General features: G+C 39.8%; 1 long non-coding RNA gene across 1 annotated transcript; it reads right to left on the bottom strand.

Annotated features, from left to right (window-relative positions):
• Positions 1 to 1,151: 1,151 nt before the first annotated feature.
• On the bottom strand, positions 1,152 to 16,905 carry LOC311441658. The gene is made up of 3 exons (XR_014696123.1): positions 16,797 to 16,905; positions 9,783 to 10,143; positions 1,152 to 2,594 (listed from the first exon to the last, which is right to left on the bottom strand). It is a non-coding gene; the product is annotated as an uncharacterized lncRNA (long non-coding RNA).
• Between the last annotated feature and the right edge of the window lie 5,681 nt (positions 16,906 to 22,586).

The following is a 22,586-nucleotide window of genomic DNA, read 5'->3' as shown; positions in this document are numbered from 1 at the left end:
CACAAAGAAATTGTTAGAACCTTAAAACATATTCATTACTGCAAATAGTTCCATTTATTTCTTTAACAAATACGATACGTGTTCTGAAGGTATTCAGGTTGTGAAGAGTAAAATTGACTATTCCGTTCACAATCTGAATTGTCTTGGATAGCTGAATTATTTGCATAATTTTAATTACATAACACAGGGCAGGAAAATTGAGCCTTTAATCACAGTGAGTAATGCTTACCAAGGAAGAAGTCATATTGAAGTCCAAAGAGCAAAGACTTTTCAACATTATAAAATGAGTCAGAATCTGGCCTTATTCATAGTTTGTGCTCTGAGGTATTTTTACTCCTTGTTTTTCAAATATATACCTGTCCCACATGGTTTTGTCAGGGAGCAGCAACAATTACCTTTTGACTTGCATAGTCAGCCAGCATAGCACCAATTCAAAACTGAAAGGCTATAAAAGAAGGATCTGATGTTCAGTGACTCAGGGGGAGGAAGCAGAGGGGGAAAATACTTCTTTCTCCAGAGTCTCCATGTTCATGAAGCACAACCATTCACATTTTTTAAAATGCCGTCTTCTAGTCCTCTTTCAAATTTAGATAAATGCTAGTAGGATAAAAGAAAGTCTAAAATACCATACAGCAAATGAAAAATAAGACAGAGCTGCACCCGATTAGCTTTTAGCACCACACACACAAAAAAATATGAGCTGTTCTGTCATCATTTTCTAGAGGTCTTTAGGAGGGATCTAAATTGCTATTGTGGGAAGAGCACTAATAGAAAAAATTACAAACATATGCTAACTTGTGGTGTTTTGTATGCCAATTAACACCCTCCCTCCCCCCAATAAATTAGATGAACTCAACAAGCAATATTCTTTATTAAGACAAGCATTGTAAAAGAGACTGCAACACAATGAACTGACAAAAAACCTCTGTAAACCTAACAAAAGTGATGGGACAAATCTGTAATTAAATTGTAGCTGCAAATAGCGATTGGCAGAGACACCACACAGCACACTACCCAGTTCCAGGGCAGCACTATCAGAATCTGTCATTGGGCATTTGTCACCTACATGTGCACTTGTAAGGAAGAGAGTATGGGACTGAAAGAGAAGAAAAGGTACAAAATAAAGCTTTTCTATCAGTGAATGACTTTTTTTTTTTTTTTTTTTTTTTTTAAGATTAAAAGGCCACACTTTTCCCGAAATGTGGTTTCAGCACCAAGGAATTTGAACTAAATCAGCATCAGTTTAGCCAGCCATTTCAGTTAGGTATTTCCAACTTTCCTTGTGGAGGAAAAGGTTTAAAACTATGCTATTCTATTTAGAGATGGAGCCAAAGCAGCACTAAAAGCAGGTCTAGCCAGTAATTTGAATGTCAAGCTATTTTCCTTCCATCATTATTATTTCAGTTTGTACCTGCTCGAGTAGAGTTTTGCCCACATCTGTTATGTCTGGTTCATTAGAAGAGCTTGCTAATAAATAAACTGTTTTAATAATAGACTTTTGGGTCTTGCACTAGAACAAAGTTATCATCTATATCTCAGGCCTTTTATCCTCCTTTTATGTGGAGGATGGAAGTTCCTTTTGTGGAGGATTTCACAACTTCATTTTGCTTTCCTTGGGAACAAACCTCTGGATTGGCAAACTTCTCCAGATATTGAAAGTATTGCTCCAGATGAAAATGTCTCAGTGTTGATGGATTTGGTGGGGGGAGGGTGTTATGCAAGTTCACATTAGGGCAAAAGTGGCAAAAAACCATTCTCAACTATTCATAGAGACACACTACTCACTCCAAAGCATTGAGGGGATGTCATTTTTCTGATGGCAGCAGTGGTTCAGGTTTTCTTTTTTATTTCAACATACATGGTCTCTTCGATCAAGCATTCAGAATTCAAGTCTGAAACTCCCAGTTAGGCTTGTGCAAATGTACCCTGTTCTTTTATGCCTTTCTCCTTCCCTTCTTCCCATTCGTTCTCCTTTCCTGCTTCCCCAGCCTTGCAGTAAAGCCTCCTAGACTTTGCAAGAGCTGCTGTACACCAGCCAGCTGCCTCTTCAGCCCCAGGTTGTGCTTTCAAGGCATAGTCCTCCAGCAGGGTGGGGTTGAATCTCAAACTGCAAACCTGAGCCAAAGTGCGTGAGGCCCTGGGAGAGCACACCATGTAAGTGCTGCTGCATGTGGAAGCCTCTCTGTGTGCACCACCCATACAGGCTGGAGGAGACAGGGAGCTGACCTCTGACCACATTGGGTCGGATACCAGCATGACCGCATTAATACTGTGCTGCGCCAAAATTCACACATCCCAGTTTTCTAAAACACACTAGATCAAGCAATGTTTTTTCCACTGAATGGAAAAATGGCTTTTCCAAATGAACCACAGTGCTACTTTTGGCTCATTTATGAATCTCAGCCAACCCATGTTTAGTTTAGTCCCTCAGTTCTCTTTCCTCCATTTAACACATTACCTTTGCAATGAGGACTAAGGAATCAACCCAGCAAAAGGGAATAGAGGAGGTCATTCAGTTTCCCTGGGTCTTCAGCTGGCAGCATTAATCCTCAAGGCTCCAGAGTTACAAATCTTCTGCTCTCACAGGCATATTGCTTGTATGAAAAAAGGAATGTTCAAATTTGACAGGGAACAAGTAGCAGATCTGCATTAAATTCAGTCAAGCAGAAGTGTTCTATTTTTCAGCCACTCAATAACATGTTATCAGTTACCCTTTGCTTTAAGACAATCAAAATTCACTAGAGTGGTGCAGTGAGCTGTCCCCACAGAAATGGTAACACCTAAACCTGAAGGAAATCTGCAAAAGTGACCGTTTCTGCCACACCTTCTGCCAGATGCCATACGAACAAATCAGCCAATTTTCCAAAACTTCAATGGAGCGGAGTAGTGGGTGCACATACATGAGGTAAATTTCACCCTTACAGTGATGCAGAAAGAAAGAGTTAAAAGTTCCCTTGTATACATTCTACACAAACATGCCCAGAGGCACTGCATTTGGCTTCCTGTACCTTATGTTTTACCTTTTTAGTTACCCCTAGTGGTTCATTATTGCAGGCCTTTGACTTGTGAGAACAAGACTCACCATTCCCTCTGGGAGTTTCGCCGCTGCCCTCTCGCTCCCTGTTACTCCCTCCCTGTTACTCCCTCTTTTGTTTATCATCTCCTAACTACCTCTCCCATTCAGGTTGGGAAAGGAGGTAAAAGGCAAAATTTTTTATCATGATTTCTCCCTCCTCCACAAACTCTTTGCAAGATCATTTTGCTCTTGAGAGAAACACCCCCATAAGGTGGAGACACCCTAGCGTCTTGAGCCAGGTAGAGTTAATTTAGAAAGCAGAGAGGAAGAAACCCACAGGCCAACCTAACATCACAAAGATATCCACACCATCTTCAGACTCTGAAATGCTGGCTGCAGCCTGCCTGAGTCCCTCCTTCCCTGCGAATCTGCCTGCAGTTTAAGAGGATCAGGCTCCAAATGCTCCATGCCTGCAAGTCTCCTATGCTTGTTTGCCAGATTCAGAGAGAGGCTTTTATACAGCAATGGTCAGCTCAGTAGCAGATGTTTACAAATATGTTGCACTAAAAAGAACCTCCTCTTCTATTAGCATCAGTCAAATAATAAATGTACTCAGTAAAGCTGATTACACTTGCTGAGTCATTTATTTAGCACAGCTTTTCCCTCATCTTTTTGATTATCTTAATGGTCAAGGGAAGCAGTTTATGAAAATATATTAACCTGAAAAATATTTTACTATTTCAAACCTTATTCTTCCCTCTGTAGGGTAACGGGTAGCTTCTTGCCCTTCTAACAGGAGAATGTGACACAAGGTTCGAAGTAGCAAATGCAACCTCTTCCCTTGGGTCCAGCCACCTTTAACTTCCACAGGGGACAGAATAGATGATTGAAAGAACATGGGAAGCCAAGCTCAATGGAGATGAAGGTGGTTGAAGGAGGACAAAGAAGAAAAAAAAGAAGTCATTTACTGTTTGGTGCCTTTTTTTTTTTTTTTTTTTCAAAAATATGTTTGATTTCCTGGTGGATGCAATAGTGTGTGCTGCACATGTTTTCTTTTCTTTTTTAGAAATAAATAATTTGCAGGTGTGTGAAGCTCAACTATAACAAATCTTTCAAACCAAAGCAACATTTTCTTTGTATGATTAATACATTACATTACAGCTTGCTTATAAATTAAAGGAACAGAATATGATGTACTGCAAAAGAGTTGCATATTTTCCCTGCTAAGCTACAGTGCCTGTAAATCATTTCCACCACACTTCATTTTTAATTTGAATTCATAAAAGGTTGTGCATTTCTTTGTGGTTTTGAATAAAAAAAAAATGATTAAAGGCTGTAAACTTAAATGTTTATTAAAGGAAAAAATATGCTGATCTGAAGCTTCAGGAATTAAAATATATGTAAAATATAAGAAAGGCGAACAAACAAGCAAGATTTCTAGTTAACCCCTGGGAACGTAAGTGAAATTTGAAGCTTTCCCCCATCTGAATTTGGCCAGGGAAGGGTGGCAAGGGAAGGCAATGGTGAGGAACTGGAAGGTCTGGAACAGAAATTCCCTCCACAACTCCCAGCTACCCAGGTCAGGAATTTTGTGAAGTCACTTTAGCCCACTGTTAGCTAACCATCTAAAGAGATGGATTTCAGTCTTTTAGAAATGCAGGTTAATTCCCACAACATGTCCAGATGAACAGTGTCAGAACTGATAGTTGGCCCTTTGCTATCCAGATGATAGATGTAGTATCAGTTTCCATTTTGTAGCAATAAACCAACAAATTCAGGTTAAATCCTGCACTGTAGTTTCGATGGATAGATGGAGGATTTATTGCAGGGTCGTGTTTTTAAAGGAATTATGAGGGTGTTCTTTTATTCTGGAATTAAAAACAAGGTGACAACTTCCTATGAGATGCCAAATTTAGTTCCTGCCCAGCTCTGGATATTCTGGTGGCCTATATTTAAACAAATTCGACTTTCAGACGTTATTATAACATCAGTGAGGCAAGATCCTTTATGAAACCTTATTTCTCACTTTTGTAGCCTCAAAGTTATTCCTTGAGCGTAGGGAAGCTTTGGGATGGGCTTCAGAAATGATCTTTAGGTGAAGCACCAGTCCTAAGGGGTACGGGCCATGCTTCTATTGAATGGGGACTCAATTCACATTCTCTTTATTACACAGCTCATTCAATTTAAGGAGAGATCACCATCATTAATATGATGGCCATCAGGGGGAAGTAATTTTAATCACATTAGCAAGAAAGTCATTAGCATGGTATCAGACTGAAACTTTGCAAAATGCTTCCTATTACATATTTAGTAAACAAACTTAGAGCTGCTTTTAATGCCTCTTTCAATAAGATATTTTGCCCATCAGTAACAATTTTTCAGAAGTCCAACATTAATGAAAATGATGGCTCTAACACCATACAAATCTGTAATTTCATAAAAGTTAGCTGCACCCTTGTCTAACCTCTGCATTGATTGATTTCAGTAGGAATGAATATTTGAAATAAAGCACATATTTAAAACTTTTCGATGCATCAGAATGCAGCTGAGTAATTCAAAATCCGTTTTGTCTTCTACTTAAAACTGCTTTGCTGTTAACAATAGTAGAACAAATTTTTCAGAATGCACTGGAAGGTTACACTAAAAACTGCACACCATATTTTTCAAATGGAAACAGTTCCCTGTTCATGTTGTAGTTGCTGGGAGTTCCCATTTCCAAAGCAGCATAATTTCCCCAGAGCAGAAAGATATGTTAACAGAGATCTATACTTTGCTCAAAGCATTTTGACTTGTACCTCTTCCATTTTGAAGAGAAAGGAGAGCTACAAATACTGTATGAGCTACCTGCCTGGTGATGCTGACATTTTCTTAGAGAATGCTGCATACAAATCCCAGGCTTATCCTACAGAAAATACTCCTGCCATGTATGTGTGCAGTATGACTGTAAAAAATCAAATCTAAAATTCAGCAAACAAAAAATACAGAAGTCCCCAACTACACACCATCATGCTTTCATGTTTTTTTGTTTGTTTATTTGCTTTGTTTTGTTGTTTTGTTTTCAGACAGAAGAAAGCAGAAAGCCATCAAACTGGCAAATAATTTAAGTTTTAAAAGATGATTAACTTTACATTATGATGAATTTTTCTTGGTCTGATATGGTGATGATGTACAATTCCTTTTAAATTCCATACTTGATCCTGGGTTCGGTTGACGAAGAGACCCTTTAAGCCCTACCACACAGTTCCACACAAAGTGGGGGTCAGGATGTGTAGGGTGCTTTCAAGTAATCAGACCCCAAGCCACACCAACACTATATGAGGAACATGGCTCCAGACCACATTTACAGAGTCCAAGAGCAAAAGGGGGAAGCCTCAGGACTGCCTTGCTCTTTAGAGCATGCCAAAGGTTGCATCCATGTAAAATAATGTTAAGGGCTAAGACTTTATACCACGGCAGATGAGAAATTCTACATCTTGGCCAGGATCAGTAATCCTGCATTTCTGCATGTCCGCAGCGAGCGTAGGGAAGCCCCAGCCAGCAGGACCCAACAGGCTGCCTAAAGAATCATATTTATATCAGGCGCCCAAAGAATGTTGTTTTGCTTGGCATTTCCTGCCTGACTGGTTCTCCTCCTAACAACCAATCTTTGTTTGTCTTAATTTAAGATGTTTACTTTCTCTGTGATTGCAGTAAAAGCCCATGCCTTCCTAAGAAGCAGTTTAAAGAAAACAATGCAAGGCAGGAAAGCAACTCATAACAATGTCCAAGAAACTGAGCCGGTAACATTTCTGCTGAGACACTGGCAAAATAATGAGCAATCTCCTAATTACAAGGAAGGCATTTAAGTAAGCTCAAAGGCCCTAGATGATGCTAAATTGACAGGTCTTACAGACAAACTGCTTAGTCACAATTTAGCAGAAAAAAAGCTGCTGCAAACATCTATAGACTGTCCAGCCAACAAGCTTTTGCCATTGTGATGCAAAGTAACAGCGCTTTCCTTTTTTTTTTTTTTTTATATAGTTGAAGTTTGCATTGTCTCACAGATCCACCCTACTATAAAGTTATACTTATTTCAGCCTACATTCCTAGCAAATTACAAAACCTTCCTTTGAACTGAGTGGACACTGCAAGAATAGAATCAATTCATAAACTGAAGTCCAGATGCGATGCTGAAGACTCACAATAGACCTCATTTGCTGCAGTGCTTATTCATTTATTTATGAAGATCAGCTCTTCTGTATTGAAATCTCCTGCTACAGTTCAGAACTCTTTAAGGATTACAAGGAATAGAAAATTGAAATAGTTGCCAGTAAGGAAAAATTGTCAATAATATTAGGGCTTCTTATAACAGATTAGGCACACTCTAATATGCTACAGGAAAAGAATCTTCTCTGAAAGAAACCTGTCTTGGAGACAGTAGTGTAACATCTTTGTTCACTACATAATACAGTCTAAAGCTAACTGGGTAAAGGTGGTGCAAGCTTAGAATATATCTCTGTCTAAGCAGCTGGGAGGAAAAAAAAAAAAAAAAAAAAAAAGATTTATTTATATGATGCTGTGTCCTGTTTCAGAGGTAATATCATAACAGTGTGTAACTCATACTTTTTCCATTCACCTTAATTTTTTTCCCTATCATACTTCCATTATTCTTAGATTTTAATCCATTCTATCATTACCAGAAAAGATTATAATTACCTCACAAAAAAAAATCCCTAGAAAAAATGGTATCTTAACAGAAGTTCACAATTCCATCCACCAACATCAGATTTCATCAACACAGGAGTCTGTCACAATCACAGAAGTTGGCCTTGGAATGGATGCTCAGAGATCATCTAATCCAACTTCCCTGCTCAAGATTAGATACAGCGGGTTGTCCATACACAGCCACGTTTTGATCGTCCCCAAGAAGAGAGGTTTCACAAACTCCCTGGGCAGCCCATTTCACTGCTTGGCAACCCTCACAGTAAAAAGGTGTTTTCTTATATTTGAGTGGAATTTTCTGTATTTCAGTTTGTGCCCATTGCCTCTTGTCCTGTCACTGTATACCACTGAAAAGGGTCTGGCTTCATCTTCTTCCCCCTTCCCATTGATAAGATCCCTCTGACTGTTGTCTTCTCCAGCCTGAACAACCCCAGCTCTCCCAGACTCTCCTCACATATGAGGTGCTCCAAGCCCTTAATTATATTTGTGACCCTCTGCTGGGCTCTCCCCAGTGTCTCCCTGTATCTCCAGCACCTGGCACAGCATTCCAGATGCATCTCAGCCGGGCTGAGTAGATGGGGAGGATCACCTCCCTTGACGTGCTTACCTTAATGCTGCCCCAGAGGCTGTTGCCTTCTTTGCCATAAGGATGCATTGCTAGCTCATGGTCAACTGGGTGTCCACCAGGACTCTCAGGTCTTTTTCTGCAAAGCTGCTTTCCAGCCAGTCAGTCTCCAGCCTGTTCTGGTGTACAGGCAGGTATTGCTCCCTAAGGGCAGCACTTTGCACTTCTCTTTGTTAAACTTCATGAAATTTTTATCAGCCCACTTCTCCAGCCTGTCCAAGTGCCTCTCCATGGCAGCACAACCAGCTGATGCATCAGTCACTCTTTCTAGTCACTCTTTCTGTCCCATTGTACACTCTGTCCCCAGCATTGAACTCAACCATGGTGTTGTGGCAGTAGTGACTGGCCTTCAGCTAGACCCTGAGCCCAGCAACACAACCTGGTTTCATCCCAGCTTACTATTTGTCTAGCCCATACTTCAACAGCTGTCTATGAGGATGTCAAAAAAATTGCTGAAATCAAGATAAACAACAGCCACTGCTCTCCATATCAAAACAAGCTAGTTTTCTGCACAGCTTACAGCCAGTGTAGGCTTTTTCTAATGCATGCTTCTTTCTGTAAGTGCTTAAAAAGCCTTACCTGCCCACCATAAAAATGTACTATATTTAAAGCAAGTTTGAGTTACTTACGGAAGGTGTATGACTGAGCATATATGATTTTAAGACTAACCGCAAAATCAAATAATCCTGGTGAGTAAATACTAGTTACGATTTGGACATTAAACTGAAAGTTAGGCTTGTAGTGAAGATAGTGACTTTCCCCATGTTCTGAAAGTACAGTGTCTGCTATCTCACTGCCCTGTAGGAGATCCAGTGCATCAAATTCAGGTTTTCTCATTCATTTCATTGAGCTCAGGACCAAATCCCCGAGTTTCACTGTAAACCGGCTATCAGAAAACACTAAGTCCTTTACACACCAGCTTCTAACAGAGATGGGAGCCATGATCTGGCCAGGAATCCCAGGCTTTAAAAGCACGAGGTAGTAGAATGATGCCTCCCATGAGACTTTACGTCAGTTCAGGGGGATATAGTTCAGCCACAAGACGATCCGGAACAAGACTTTTTGATCTTACTCAACAAACCAAAACATTCAAACATTTCTCAGAAGTGCCACATACAAATTCTGTTTGTGGTCAGCGTTCAGGGGAGCAAGATGCATTTTCCAGTTAAGGCTCTGGTAAACACCTCAGCAATCAGAAGTCCTCTAGAAACACGTACTATTGATCAAAATCATAGTCTGACTTTAATTTGTAAATATTCCAAAAGCCACTGAGTTATTTCCACCTCTAGGGATTTGGCGATATAAACATGACATTGTACACAAAGGTAAAACCGGAGCTTAAGAGTAGCTCAAATCTACACAAAATGGCTCGGTTTTTTTTTTTAAGGTTCACAGCAATTTTCCCTCCATTTCCCTCCTCATTTCCATTCCCATGCTTACCTTCTGGAATTCATCTGTAAGTAGATAGGCTCCTCCCTCTTCTCCAACAGTCAGGCCCTTAGAGGGACTACAGGGCACAGCAGCCTTCTCTGGTGGGGAAGCACATGGTTGCTCTCTCATTGGCACTTGGGATGACCAGTTGTAGTTATAGAGCATTTTCACACTCTTGCTTTTAGAACAGCCCTCTTGGATCTTAAAGCTCACAGTCATGTTCACCATTGCAGTAGGGGTAGCAGCTTTTATGACAGAGAAACTACATCTAAACAAGCCCTGTCCTATCCGAGGAACATATTGGCAGCAAACCAAAAATAAACAGTCCAGTCTGAACGTATCCCTGCACCAGGAGAAAGGGATTTTTTCTCTGAGGGAAAAAAAAAAAAAAATGTGTATTAGTTAATTTTCAGAAGTTATACAGACATCTAGAAGATATGTTAAATTCTCCCAGAGCTGTAAAACAACTTGAACTGTACAAGATTAGTACACATACATGCAGAAACACAGGTAGTATGAGTTTTAGTAATGTCGTGGAGTAGCAAGAGCAGGACTCCAGGTAGGTAGAGGAGCCAGGAGCTGAGGGACACAATGGCAGGAGCAGGGCTCTGCCCGCCCCTTCAGGAGGATGCCCCATCAACCCCAAGCTGAGCAAGCAGAGCGAGATAGTGACAACAGGTCTCACAGGATCTTTTTACTACTATCCTAAAAGGCAATGCTCAAAATAAATAATCTCCCTAACATAAAGAGTGACTCACAGTATGACTCACTTAGCATTTTCTCTCATAAAAGTCTACATTCCCCTTGCTCCCCATTTTAAGTTTTATAATAAGTCCTGTTTCAACCATTTTAGAGCAAAGATACATGTGTTGTATACTCACCACTTTGCAAGTTGATTTATTACCACACAAGACATTTAGAGTTCTCCAGAAAAGCTTTGAAGGCTTTAATATCAGAATCTTTTGCCAAAGTCTGCTTTGGTACCAATATATGATTAAATTAAAACCTAATTAAAGTCTAAAATGAATTATGTGCATTTTCTCTACATTAGACAGACTTATTTGCATTCCATGAAAGATCATTGGCATGGCAGCATGCCATTTATTCAGTTTAATTCAAAGATGTCCCAATGAAACTTGTCTCTTTACCTACCAGCTGTCTGCCCCACATATGCTACATTTGTCTTCTGAATCAGGTGACCAGGGCCTAAAAGTTTAGACGGATTTCATTACCTGAGGTTGATAATGCATAAACATATACAATTAGTTGCAGCCAGTCCACTGAACCATTCCTTTGCTTTGTCCACACTGACACTGATTACAAAACATTTTGCTTGGGTTTTGTTCCTGAATGTGAGAGTCATCCTTCAGTACCAGAAACCCATCATTAACCATTTTCCCCTTCAAGTGTTCTTTACTTGTTCCCAATACTTTGCTCAGAGGAAACTCACTAAAGCATAGCAGTGTTCATAAAAACCTGTGAATTTTAATTATTTCCATCCAAGAAAGGCAGACTTAAAGTAGCAACCAGAGCAATTATAGCATTCTAGCTGACAACAATGGGATGGCGTTTTGCTATTGGAGGTACATCTCAAGGGATTCCTTGTTTTAAGGCACTGACCCCACTGACTCTGAATTGATATAGAAAGGAAAGCTCATCTGTGGCCTAAAAAGCAGCACTGTTGCCTGCCACAAATATTTTAGGGAGAAAACTTTATAGTACAAGAGAATAGGAGTGACTTTGTAATATACAATCAAGAGAGAACACATCCGGTCAGAAAAGCAAAACCTATAAGCTTCCCATGCTCAGTCTTTGAAAGTAATTTGGAGAAGATAGGATTTCAATGATCATAAATGAATATGAGATTTAGATGTCCACACACCAAAAAAAAAAAAAAAAAAAAAAAGATATAAAGATCCTTTCCTTTATCACAAATGCTTTCCCGACAGGTCAGACTTGCAACCGTTTGCACAGAGACATAGCCGGTATTCTTTACCTGTTTCATTTCTGAGGCATACTTAACGGGAATGTGAGGTGGATCTTTTTAAGTAAGCCATTCATGTCATAAATGGAAGTCTTCTGGTTCTGGGCAACCAAAACCTGTCCTTTAAGAAGCCCTCCAAATGACAATCCTGGTTGTATGCCTTCAGGCCTTTCCTTCAAATCTACCTTGCTCCTGCAAGCAAAACCATTCTTCCTCTCCTAAACTTTAGGTTTCTACTTAGCACTGCATAAGAGACAGCACAATCTCTACCCACCAGCCTTGGATTCAAAAACCTTCTACTCAGAGACAGTTGTTGAGATGCTATCCCCAACACCAGCTTGACTCAGGCTACCCAGGGCCATTCTTTATTACTTCCTTCCTTGCTTCCGCAGATTTTCATAATTCCTTAGAAGCCTCTGCAAACCCCATTTTCCTTCCTTTTTTCCTGTGTATCTTCACAAAGTGCAAGTTGGGCTCTATTCCAGGTCTCATTATAAGGGGTCATGTCAAGCTGTAACTTGGCATTGAGCACCAAGTTCTTCCTTTAATTCACACAGCGAATGTCTAAGAATATTTTTGCTTTTTGTACCTGTAGACTACATCTCCTACAGAGCCTCCACAACTGCCTCTGATAGGCCCAAGTAGAGCTTAATCAGAAGAGCCACTGAAAAGGCTAGCAAGCCACTTACTACAACATCACATTTAACCATAACAATTTGTTGCTGTGTTTTGGTAATAAGCATTTAAGATTGAAATATTCCTCATCACCACTCTGAATTCACATCACCAGCATATTTCAAAATGAATATAAATGTATAAATCAATATCAGTTTTCTATTATATATCAAGCCTCTTTCATGTAGGCCATATAAGATCTGTACTAAAAGACCAATTAGATTCTCAGCCACCACTTTTTTTTTCATACAAGTTACTGGAATTTTTCTGAATTGTACCTGCTGAGCCTGTGATAGAAAACAATCAGCTGTGGATTTACTGTGGAAAAGGTAGCAAAGAGAGAATTGAGTATTCCTCTGTTACCAAATCTGTTAAATCTCAATTCATTCTTCTGCTTTTCTAAAATGAAACCAGTTGATAAGTCTTTTATGATTACTGCTTACATTAGGTAAATCTGCCTGCTGACTATTGCATTCTACTTATTGCAGTACTGAAGTACTACATGCATTTTCCTTAAAACATTTCTCTTAATGTAGGAAAGACCTACTGGCTCCCTTTCAGGTTTAGACAGCCAAGGCATAGAGAAGTCAGGTTAGATATCAGCGGTGGACTGCTCACCACATCTCGAGCTCATACGTTTGCCATTCAGCATCACTTTGCTCAGCAACCAGCAGAATATGAATTTCCTCACAACCCTGCCCATTGCTTAACATCTGATTTCCTTTAACAATATTTAGCCAATCACCCATCAAGTTTTCCTTTGCTCTGTGACAGTTTTCTTACATTAAGGAACAAAATTATTTGCAGGTTTCCAAGTTCTGTTTTTCTATAAATCCAAATTATGGCTGACTAGCGGTATCCCACATCTTGGCTGGGGTAAGATGCGGAGCAGGGCTAAACATTTTGAGGTGTCAGAAGGATTCAGAAACTAAGACAGAAGCAAGATATAAATGGCTACTGGCAGTAGAAAGCAGCACACTGATACTTGGGGGACAGAGGGTGGGAGGGGTGCAACAGGGGATTTCGTTTGGCAGGAGAGAAAGTTTAGAGGCTTCTGAGTACTGAGTTACTGGGAGCTGAATGGAAAGTGAGAAACAGGCATAAGCTTTGCACCTTGCACCGCTGCTTTGACTGCCACTGCTGCAGCAGTCAGGTTTCCCTGGCCTTAATTCCATCAGACAAGGTAGGATGAGAACATGTTTCTTGGGCACTGCTGAGACATCTAACAATGTCTGCAGCATGTCCATAAGTGACACCTCAGCAGGGAGGCAGGGATGCATGACTACTACGCAAGATACATGACGTGTGCTCTCTGTAATGTCCCCTTGATTTCCTCTGCAATGGTCTGGACCTTTTTGGAGTTAAAGAGACCTATTTTATCTGTTCACCTTCACTCTTGCCCTTCTGCCTGTGGAGATGATTCTCTTCTCTTGCTGGCTCAACACTTGCCATAGTGACGGGTCTTTCCTGAGTCTCATGCCATGTCCAGACCCAGCTTAGATAGATGGGTGGTCCTAATCACATGAAAGACACTCGGATCCTGTACTTAGCTTCCCTGTCAGGGCAATCAGGCTCTTTGACTGGCTAGTATTGTGATTAACGTAAATATGCCCTTGAGAAAATAAAATGTGCCTGGCAAAATTCAAAGAATACATAATTTTCTCTTACCGCTGGCCAGAGTTATGAACAAATCACTGTGTGTAGAGGAGGAATTATATTAACATCATTAAAAATAATTTGACAGGAAACAGAAGATTCATTTCCACAAAATTGGGCTATGAGTGAAATAATAAAACATACTATCTTTTCTTTAGCAATTCAGTGTAATTTCTGTTATATTACTGGACATTTACAGTACAGTGCATGTATCTTGATAAAAGCCTCTCTCTTACAAGCATGCTCAGCATTTGCTGGTAGCAGAGGAAATAAAGGTGAAATTATCCTTCAGTCTACACTTGGACTTATCCCCTATAGGAGTCACCAAATATGATTCTTTATGATCTCTATGATTTTAGAGTTAAAGTCATTTAATAAATCCTAGATTACTATTTAACCTAATTCTACAGATAGTGTTTTGTTTTGTTTTTAATTTATCTGCCCAGATGACATAACTCTCATATTAAGGCTAAAGATTTATGTATTTTGCTATTTTTATGATCTATTAAGTCTCTCTTGCATAGTTTGGTAGCTGATTTGATATTCAATGCATCATATATAACTATCTTGTTATAGCTAAATGAAATGTGCATTTGGAAATGTTCATTAATACCATTATCATTAATTGGTTCTTACCTGAATATCACTGCTGCAGTGATGCTTCAGATTAAATGACAGATTGCAACTCACTTTTTTTTTTTTTAAAAAAAAGTAGAATTTTAATAGCACCCACACATTGCAAATCAAGTCTAATGGGCCAAATCCTGCTTTTTTACCAATTAAAATACAAAACGATGGTATCCAGTTTATTCTTACTTTACACCAGGTTTTAAGGCACAGAATCTATCCCAGTTTGCTTCTTCTGTATTTTAGGGCAACATTATATCCAAGCACCTCAATCTTTGGAGGGAAGAACATATATTGAAATTCATCTCATTTTGCCTTTTACTGGACTCAGTTGCTGAGGAGCATAGAAACATTCTGGAAAAGCCTGAGCTTTTTTAGGTTAATCAGCAGCACAGTCACATACTTGAAGTTCTCCTCTCACTGAGCCTCTCTTTGAACCTCACCTATTCACTCTGATGCCCTTGTAACTCCTCTGAGTTTAGCTATCCTCTGCCGGTGTAGTCCTGGTACTGCAAGGCAACTGAGATACCAGCTGAATACAGCTCGGGATCTGGCCTTGGGAATACACAGACACAGGTGTGTCTGGGATGGTCATGCATCGGATACTCCATGTTCAATGGCCTTTACACCTGAGGCTGCACCTGCAATGTATTGCTAAGCTGCCAGTCTGTAACATAAAACAACTCAGTAATTGGAATAGCAGCTGGCTTGTGACCCATTAAGACTCTCCCTCATACTGCTCCCCCCGCCCAAATTGTTTCTGAGCATCTAAGTGAAATACTTGCTAAAAGAACAGGCAAAGGAAACCGCAGGAGTCATACTAAAACCCTGAAATAGAGAATTTATTCGCTTTTCCCAACACTGAAAGAATTCTCAAATTACAATAGCTATCTGACTCCCAGCCTCACCAGCAGAATGCAGAAAGCTAAAGCAGTGTTTTCGCATACACAAAGCTACATTTCATCTGATTAAAAGCAAATGAGAGTCTTGATCCAACTTGCAGGATTAAGTATCTCCTGGAGAGATGAAATGAGCCTTGCAATATACTTATTATTAATAATTTATTCATAAGAGAGTCCACAGTGGGATTGACTATAGGTGTAAAGAACTATTTTGTCTTGGCCAGTGTATTAATTGACTTCTTGACTTCTCTAATGCAAAGTAAAACAGACTGTCTGCTGCTGCAAAGGAATTGCACTTAACCATCCAGCTGATAAAGCCATCTATGACAGACTCGTATTCAGAACAGTCATTTCAAAGAATGAAGCAGCCATTTGCAAAATTTTAGCAAAGGAGATCTGTTGAAAAACTGGTAAGTGCTAGCAGAGAGCAAAGTGTGTGTGTGTGTGTGTGTGTGTGTGGTCATATGCATGCATGTTAAAGGAAGAAAGGAGACTCTTCTAATGCTCTTTTAATCCTGCAGGAATTCTCCTGAGGACTTCAGCATAGAGAATGTCACTTTCTTCTTAACTTGGCAGCTTTTATTCTGCCAACCTAACACTTGAAGCAGTATTTGAACAAAATAAATAAATATGCCACACATAACTCTCTTCTTCTCCTTCCAAAACCCAGCCCTGGATCTATAAAAGTCAACGCGTTTACTGTGTATGTAAATCACACAGGTTAGTCAGCTTTTCCAACTGAGAAACACTAGACTGAGATGAGAGCAAAATGCAACTTAAAGCCTGAAATGTGCTCAGTAGTACACAACATGCTCTTTTAGATTTGGTGAGCAAAACTACTCCTGGTGTACAATCTATAAAAGTGCCTCACACACCAGCACTATTCTTTCTAATGAAAAAACAGTAACAATAAAAAACCTTTCCTGTTAATAAAATTACTAGTAAAAATGATCATTAATGGCAGGCTTCATAATAAATTCTGCTGCCCTCCTGCTGTCCTCTGCACCTGCTGACTGTCTGGCATAGCCTGCCTCCTGCCTTGTCCAGCTGTTTCAAAATGATACTTCACTTGGCAATGCTTTCTAACAAGAGTTCTGGGAGGCTGATACTCCTTAAAGTATGCTCAGTGTGAAACTGCCCCTCTTTGTCCTTGTGACACATAAAGGAAGCCTGACTCACCTGCTCTTCTCCCGTTAGACCAAACTTCTAGTTTATTGGTAGCTCTTTACAGCACCACATCATCCCAAATCAGTTGTAAACACAGTGGAGTCCACCACAGAAAAATCCTGCCAAAAAAAAAATTGGATCAAATTTTTCTAGTGATCCCCACCTCATCCTCACTACCACAACAAATGTAATTGGGGGGGGGGGGGAGGAGGAATTTGGTTTCTCAGACTTTGTTGATCCCCAGGTACCACAAGAATTAATTGGCCAGTCAGTTTTCACAGCCCAAGTTTTACCACGTGAACAGGAAACCTCCCTCACAGTGGATTTAGCACAGTGTGTACTAGCGAAGAGGGCGAAAGGAATAGTGAGATTCACCTTGTTGAACACAGTGAATCTATTTAAAAGTAGTGCAAGGGCAGAGTCTGAACTCAGCATCTGAGTTGGAAAAATGATTCAGATAAATGCTGAAGTAACCCATCAAATGCAGTCACTGGAGGCTTGTGTGATTTCCTTGCTGACTGTAGACAGCAGATAGCATACTCTCAATTCACCAGGAAGATGATCTGCCTTCTGTACAGCACTGCTTTTATTTGAGCCAAAGCCAAGGAGCCACTGGGCTCCCTGCCACCTAACAATGAGAAACACAAATTACAGGAGCAAATAGCCTTTTTAGCATAAACAATGTTTCCAACCTTCTCTGGTTCTCCCCTTCCCTAATCCATATTTACTGGTTTGGGGGACTAATTTCTCCTGTTTCCCTGTCACTATTTGCATGATTGCAGCTGCCTTTACTGATATGTGATGAATTACATGAAAATAAAGAAAGAGCATATGAAAAGGATATGAAAACTACAACTGAACAAGACCAATATTACAGGTGTCTCTTCCCCATTCCTGAGTACCAGACACAGACTGCCTTTGTTTCCCACACTCAGCTGATATGGCAGAATCCCAAATTCATTTTAGGCAACAGGAATCCTTCCATTGGCTTCCATACATTTCAGAGCAGAGGTAAGGAAAGAAAAACTGTCACACGTACAAAATATGTTTACTATTAAACAATTCAACAATTCATTTGAGAACCAGTTTCAGCCAGCTTTTAGCAGAACTCTTGAGAAGGAACAAACTGTGCAATGTAGTGCTATCCTTCTGAGGTAACTCTTTATTTTCTAACTTCCTAATTTTTCTATGTTTATTGCTGACCACTCAGGAAAGGGATCATTTGATCTAGGAAGGTTTAACCTAGGAAGAGGCAGAAAACATTAAAGAAAAGCATATTCATATAGTAAAAGGTTAGTTCCAACTCCTTGTTCCAATGAGTTTCAGAGCTTCCCTCCTAAATTTTCTACTAAATTTCCTTCTCAAAGAGACTCCTACTTATAATCAAGGGAAGCAAACAATTACACACTCTTGTAATAATTGAAAGATGCAAAGTTAATCAAGCATCTTCGTTGTACTATCATGAAAGATCATCTGAACTGCACATGCCGGTTCTACAAGCCAAGTTTTGTTATACTTTTTAGGGCCCCAATGAAGGCTCGACTAGGAATAGCCTGAATTTCTGTGTTACTACAGAGTTATCAGGTATTGCTTTGGAAGCTAAAAGTCCTTGACAGTTTTATTCATTAAATACCAGTCAATTTTATGGTGATGGCTAGCTAACTCCCAAGATAGATAATTAAAGTTCCATGGACCAGAAGTCAGCTTGAAATCCATTTCCTGGGACATCCTTTTCCTGAGACCTATATCCACATACCAGTAAGTTTTCAGAATACTGTGAGCCAAGTCCCTTCCCATTTACCTTTGTTACCAGTAGTTCAAACACCTTTCTCCTTCCTGTGCAGATATATGCAGGCACTACATGGCTTTAAGACAAAGATACAAGCTCAGTTAGGTGACACCTTAAGCACATGTCAGTTGTACATCTGTGCACATGACATGCACATTAGATCATAAGGTGAGTATGATAACAAAAATGAATTACAAAATGGAGTATCACAAATTACAGCTCCTGAAGTCCACTACGTTTCCTTCCTTTTCTGTAACTTTTTTTTTTTCCCAGTGATTTTCGGTCTAGGGAAAGGGGATTCTCTTTATCTTCAAACACAGAGCTAAGCCACAGAGTCATACCAAATTCGTATTTTAAAAGTTCCACTGTTCAGAAATATTTGGATTTGGGGTTTTGGCTGACCCATCACAAAGCTGTAATTACTTGACTATGGCCTGCTGAGGCTCAGGTTTTATACAATCCCTCCAAATTTCAGAATGTTATGATAAAGGGGTTTCATCTGACTCTGATTTTGAAGAGGTTTCACTGATATGACAGCATAAAATCCCGTTCTATATTATTTCATTTAAAGTTAGGAACTTCTTTAATCACAATGAATAAAAAAGTAAACACGAGAAATACATTGGTGAATTTGCATTTCCCATTGCTACCTGAGTACACACATGCTGTAGTATTTTCTTTTTGTGAAACTATTGCGTGCCCATTACTTCTAGCAGTTGCTAGGTGTACTATCAAAACAATTTATACGTGCATATCGAGTATTACTTTGTGGGAAGAATAGTTAGTTGATTTACATGGCTTTTTTTCTTCGCAGAAGTGTGGCCATAAAGAATTAACATTGTCTTGAACGTATCCCTTTTATAAACACATCAGGATTGGGAAAGCATTCCAGGACATATATCTGTCACTGTAGCTGGTATCACCCTATAACTCAGGTTAGCTAAAATCCCTCTCTAATCAGAAAGGATAATGGATTTGTTCTGATGGGACTGAAAGGTGATGGTGCAAGTGACAGATGTCAAAAACATCATTCTTACAGAACTCTCTTCACAGCTGGGATTAAATAAAGTAGCCTAATTGTACCTTGTGCTCATTTAGTCTCCTTGGAAGGAGGAAAGTATGATTTTAACATCTATTCTACATTCTCGTAGTCTGAAGTTTGAGCTTTGATTGCCAGATAAAGATGGAGTGTAGCTTCATGTTCTGTCTTATTTCTAGGGAGATTAAAAAATGTTAATTTAACTAGCAGACTCACCACACCGGGGGGGGGGAGTGGGGGGGTGGGGTGGGGAAAAAGGATGGCTTGAATAAAGATCAGGCAGAAACATGACCAAAGGTTAAGGCTCTCCAGGCTCACGAGGTGCCCAAAACATATGCTCTCTGAGGCTGTGTATGAGGGCTGAGGGCTCACACTGAATGGAGGCAAGAACTTTCCAACCATTTATCTCTGCCCATCACCCTGCATCAAGCCCAGGCAGTGCTGCCTCTCTCCTGTTTGTGCACAGCAGGCCAAGGGCTGTGAGGGAAAGAAAACGAGCGCCTATAAAGTTGCTTTCAAGGCAGTCACAGCAGACAAAAGATCAGTTTAGTGCCTTTGTTCTTAGCTGCAGTTCTGTGTGGTGCCTGGGAAATTCCTATTGACAACCCAGTCACACAGAAAGGCACTTCAGGTACATATGGCACAAGTATGATGTTCCCTTTTTATGGGTAACATTTACCCGCAGGGTTCAGCTATCCCATAAAGTGGCATTTAAGAATATTCTCAAGGGTTCTCTCAGCAGCGGAAAGAAAAAATAGACTTGTAGCTTTCCTGGTTTCAACATTCTGCATTAAAGGAAAATGTACTGCTCTAGTCACACAAGAGGTAAACAGATATTTCACCGTCATCTCACTGTTAGCTAGCACCATGTTTTAAAATCCAATAATGTGACCATACCAAAAGAAAAACAAAAGAAAAGACAAGAACTCATGTTCTCTGAACCAACAAGTCTTGACTTGCTACAGAAGAATAGGAGAAAAGGATCTGAAATAAGTATTTCACCCAGAATCTATAACATTCAGGCTTTAGGGTATAAAGAGAATAAACATTTCTGCAGATGGATTTAAGAAAGGGGCGAGAAAATGTGCAAAGTCTGCACAAGAAAAAAAAAAAAAAAAAAAAAAAAAAAAAAAAAAAAAACACTCAGATATCTACCTTACATTAAGGTTTGTAGCCAAATAACTTTATTTTTCAATTACCAGACAAGCTCATTTATGCAATAACACAAGCCTTGCTTTCCTACATTTTTTAGCATAATAGTGAACTAACTAGAGAAAACTAGCAGATGCAGTTTTTAATCAATAAAGCTCTGCTTAGAGGAGTTGAAAGTCTTTTCCTTTCATGCTTTCAAGTTCTTATTGTATACAATTGTTTTCCTTGGGGGATTATACCTGATCCCATGAAGCTTTCCCTGCCAAGACAGTCCAGCCTCATTGTGGAATAAGAGCAGACATTGATAGGCAGGGACCACAAGGGAGACTGTGGCGGCTCTGGGCCCCTCTCTCCCAGCAGGGTTTTGCTGCTCAGCCTGTAAGGGTCACCTGAGCATGGCTTAAAGGATCTGGAAAGGAGAGGATATCTGAAGGCCAAATATTTTAAAAATGCAAGCCCTTTGCCATTTCTTTATGAACCTCTCCCATCAAATAAAATAGATTCAATATTGTTTGTTTCCAAATATGCTAGAAATGAAAATAACTGCAGTTATTGAAGCTGTGGGAGGCACAATGGATATTTCAGCTGCAACAGGATGAGAATACCCGTTCAAAGGTTCCCTTCAAGCTCTTTAGAGCAGACAAATCCTCAAAAGAAAACATACTTTGTTAACTTTCATTTGAATACATCCTGCTCTGGCCAGACAGCCCACTTAAAATGACACAGGGGTAGTAAATTGTTCTGCTGATTGGTTAGCTGGAGTTTAACAGCTTGAGCTTATCAGGAAGGAGATAGGAACAAAAGTGCCGGGTATATCATCATTCAGACAAGACCCCCTTCCACTCTTCCTGAACCTCTGAGGTGAAGGCCTTTCATTCCTCTTTGCGGTAAAAGAAGTGTCATGAAAACACTGGGAGATGGACAAAGGCCACCCAGAAGGGATCTCATTTGACAAGCCTTACATACAGCATCACACAAGAAACCCTCTTAATGCAAAGTATTTCAATAGCTACATTTGTGTATGGGTCCATGTTTTTCCTAGTAAGTGTTTGCCTCAAAAAGTCCCTTATGAAGTAGGAACAACAGGAGATCTAGTACTAAGGATACCTCTGATATCTAGCAGTTGAAACATGATGAGGAGCCCAGACTTCCTGTTATTTTGTTCTGAGAAATGGCACCCCAAGGCATTAAAATGCCCATGAAAATATGGAGGGCCAGATTTTCACAGGCACTCACAGCACACACTGTTGAATACAGTTTCTGGCCAATCCATTTAGTTTGCTGACTTCTGGCTCTGAATCCTCTCCAGAGATCGATGGCTTGTGCCCAATAACATGCATGTACCACTACACTCAGCACTGTCAGACAGTTAAAAGCTGATCAGACACATTTGTAGGTTTGGTTATTTCTGTTTGATGTTACAGTCAACCTTTGAATAATTGTATGTGAAGAAACAGGAATAAATAATATATAGCCAGTCTGGCCAAAAGCATCTTATCAATGCCAAAACCTCCACAATGTATAAGACTGTACAACAGACAAGGACAATCCCTCATAGATGACTATGAATGTTGCATGAAAGAATAACAACAGTCAATTAACCAATTAATTTGTCTGCCAAGAGACTAGGGAATTAACTGTTCAAACATACATAAAATTAGATTAAATAGAAGTGTAGAGGTCTAAAGGTCTAATAAGTCAGGGCAGCCTTAGAAGAAAGCAAATTCCACAGGTATCACATGGTAAAGTAGTCCCAAAGCTCAGGGCACAGAGTAGACCATAAGTAAAATAAAATAAAATAAAAATGCTGGCGAGACAAACA

This window comes from Aythya ferina (assembly GCF_964211825.1).
Source record: "Aythya ferina genome assembly, chromosome: 9".
Lineage (NCBI taxonomy): Eukaryota > Metazoa > Chordata > Aves > Anseriformes > Anatidae > Aythya > Aythya ferina.
The sequence above is the reverse complement of the archived record's forward strand: the minus strand, read 5'-3'. Positions and strand labels throughout refer to the sequence as shown.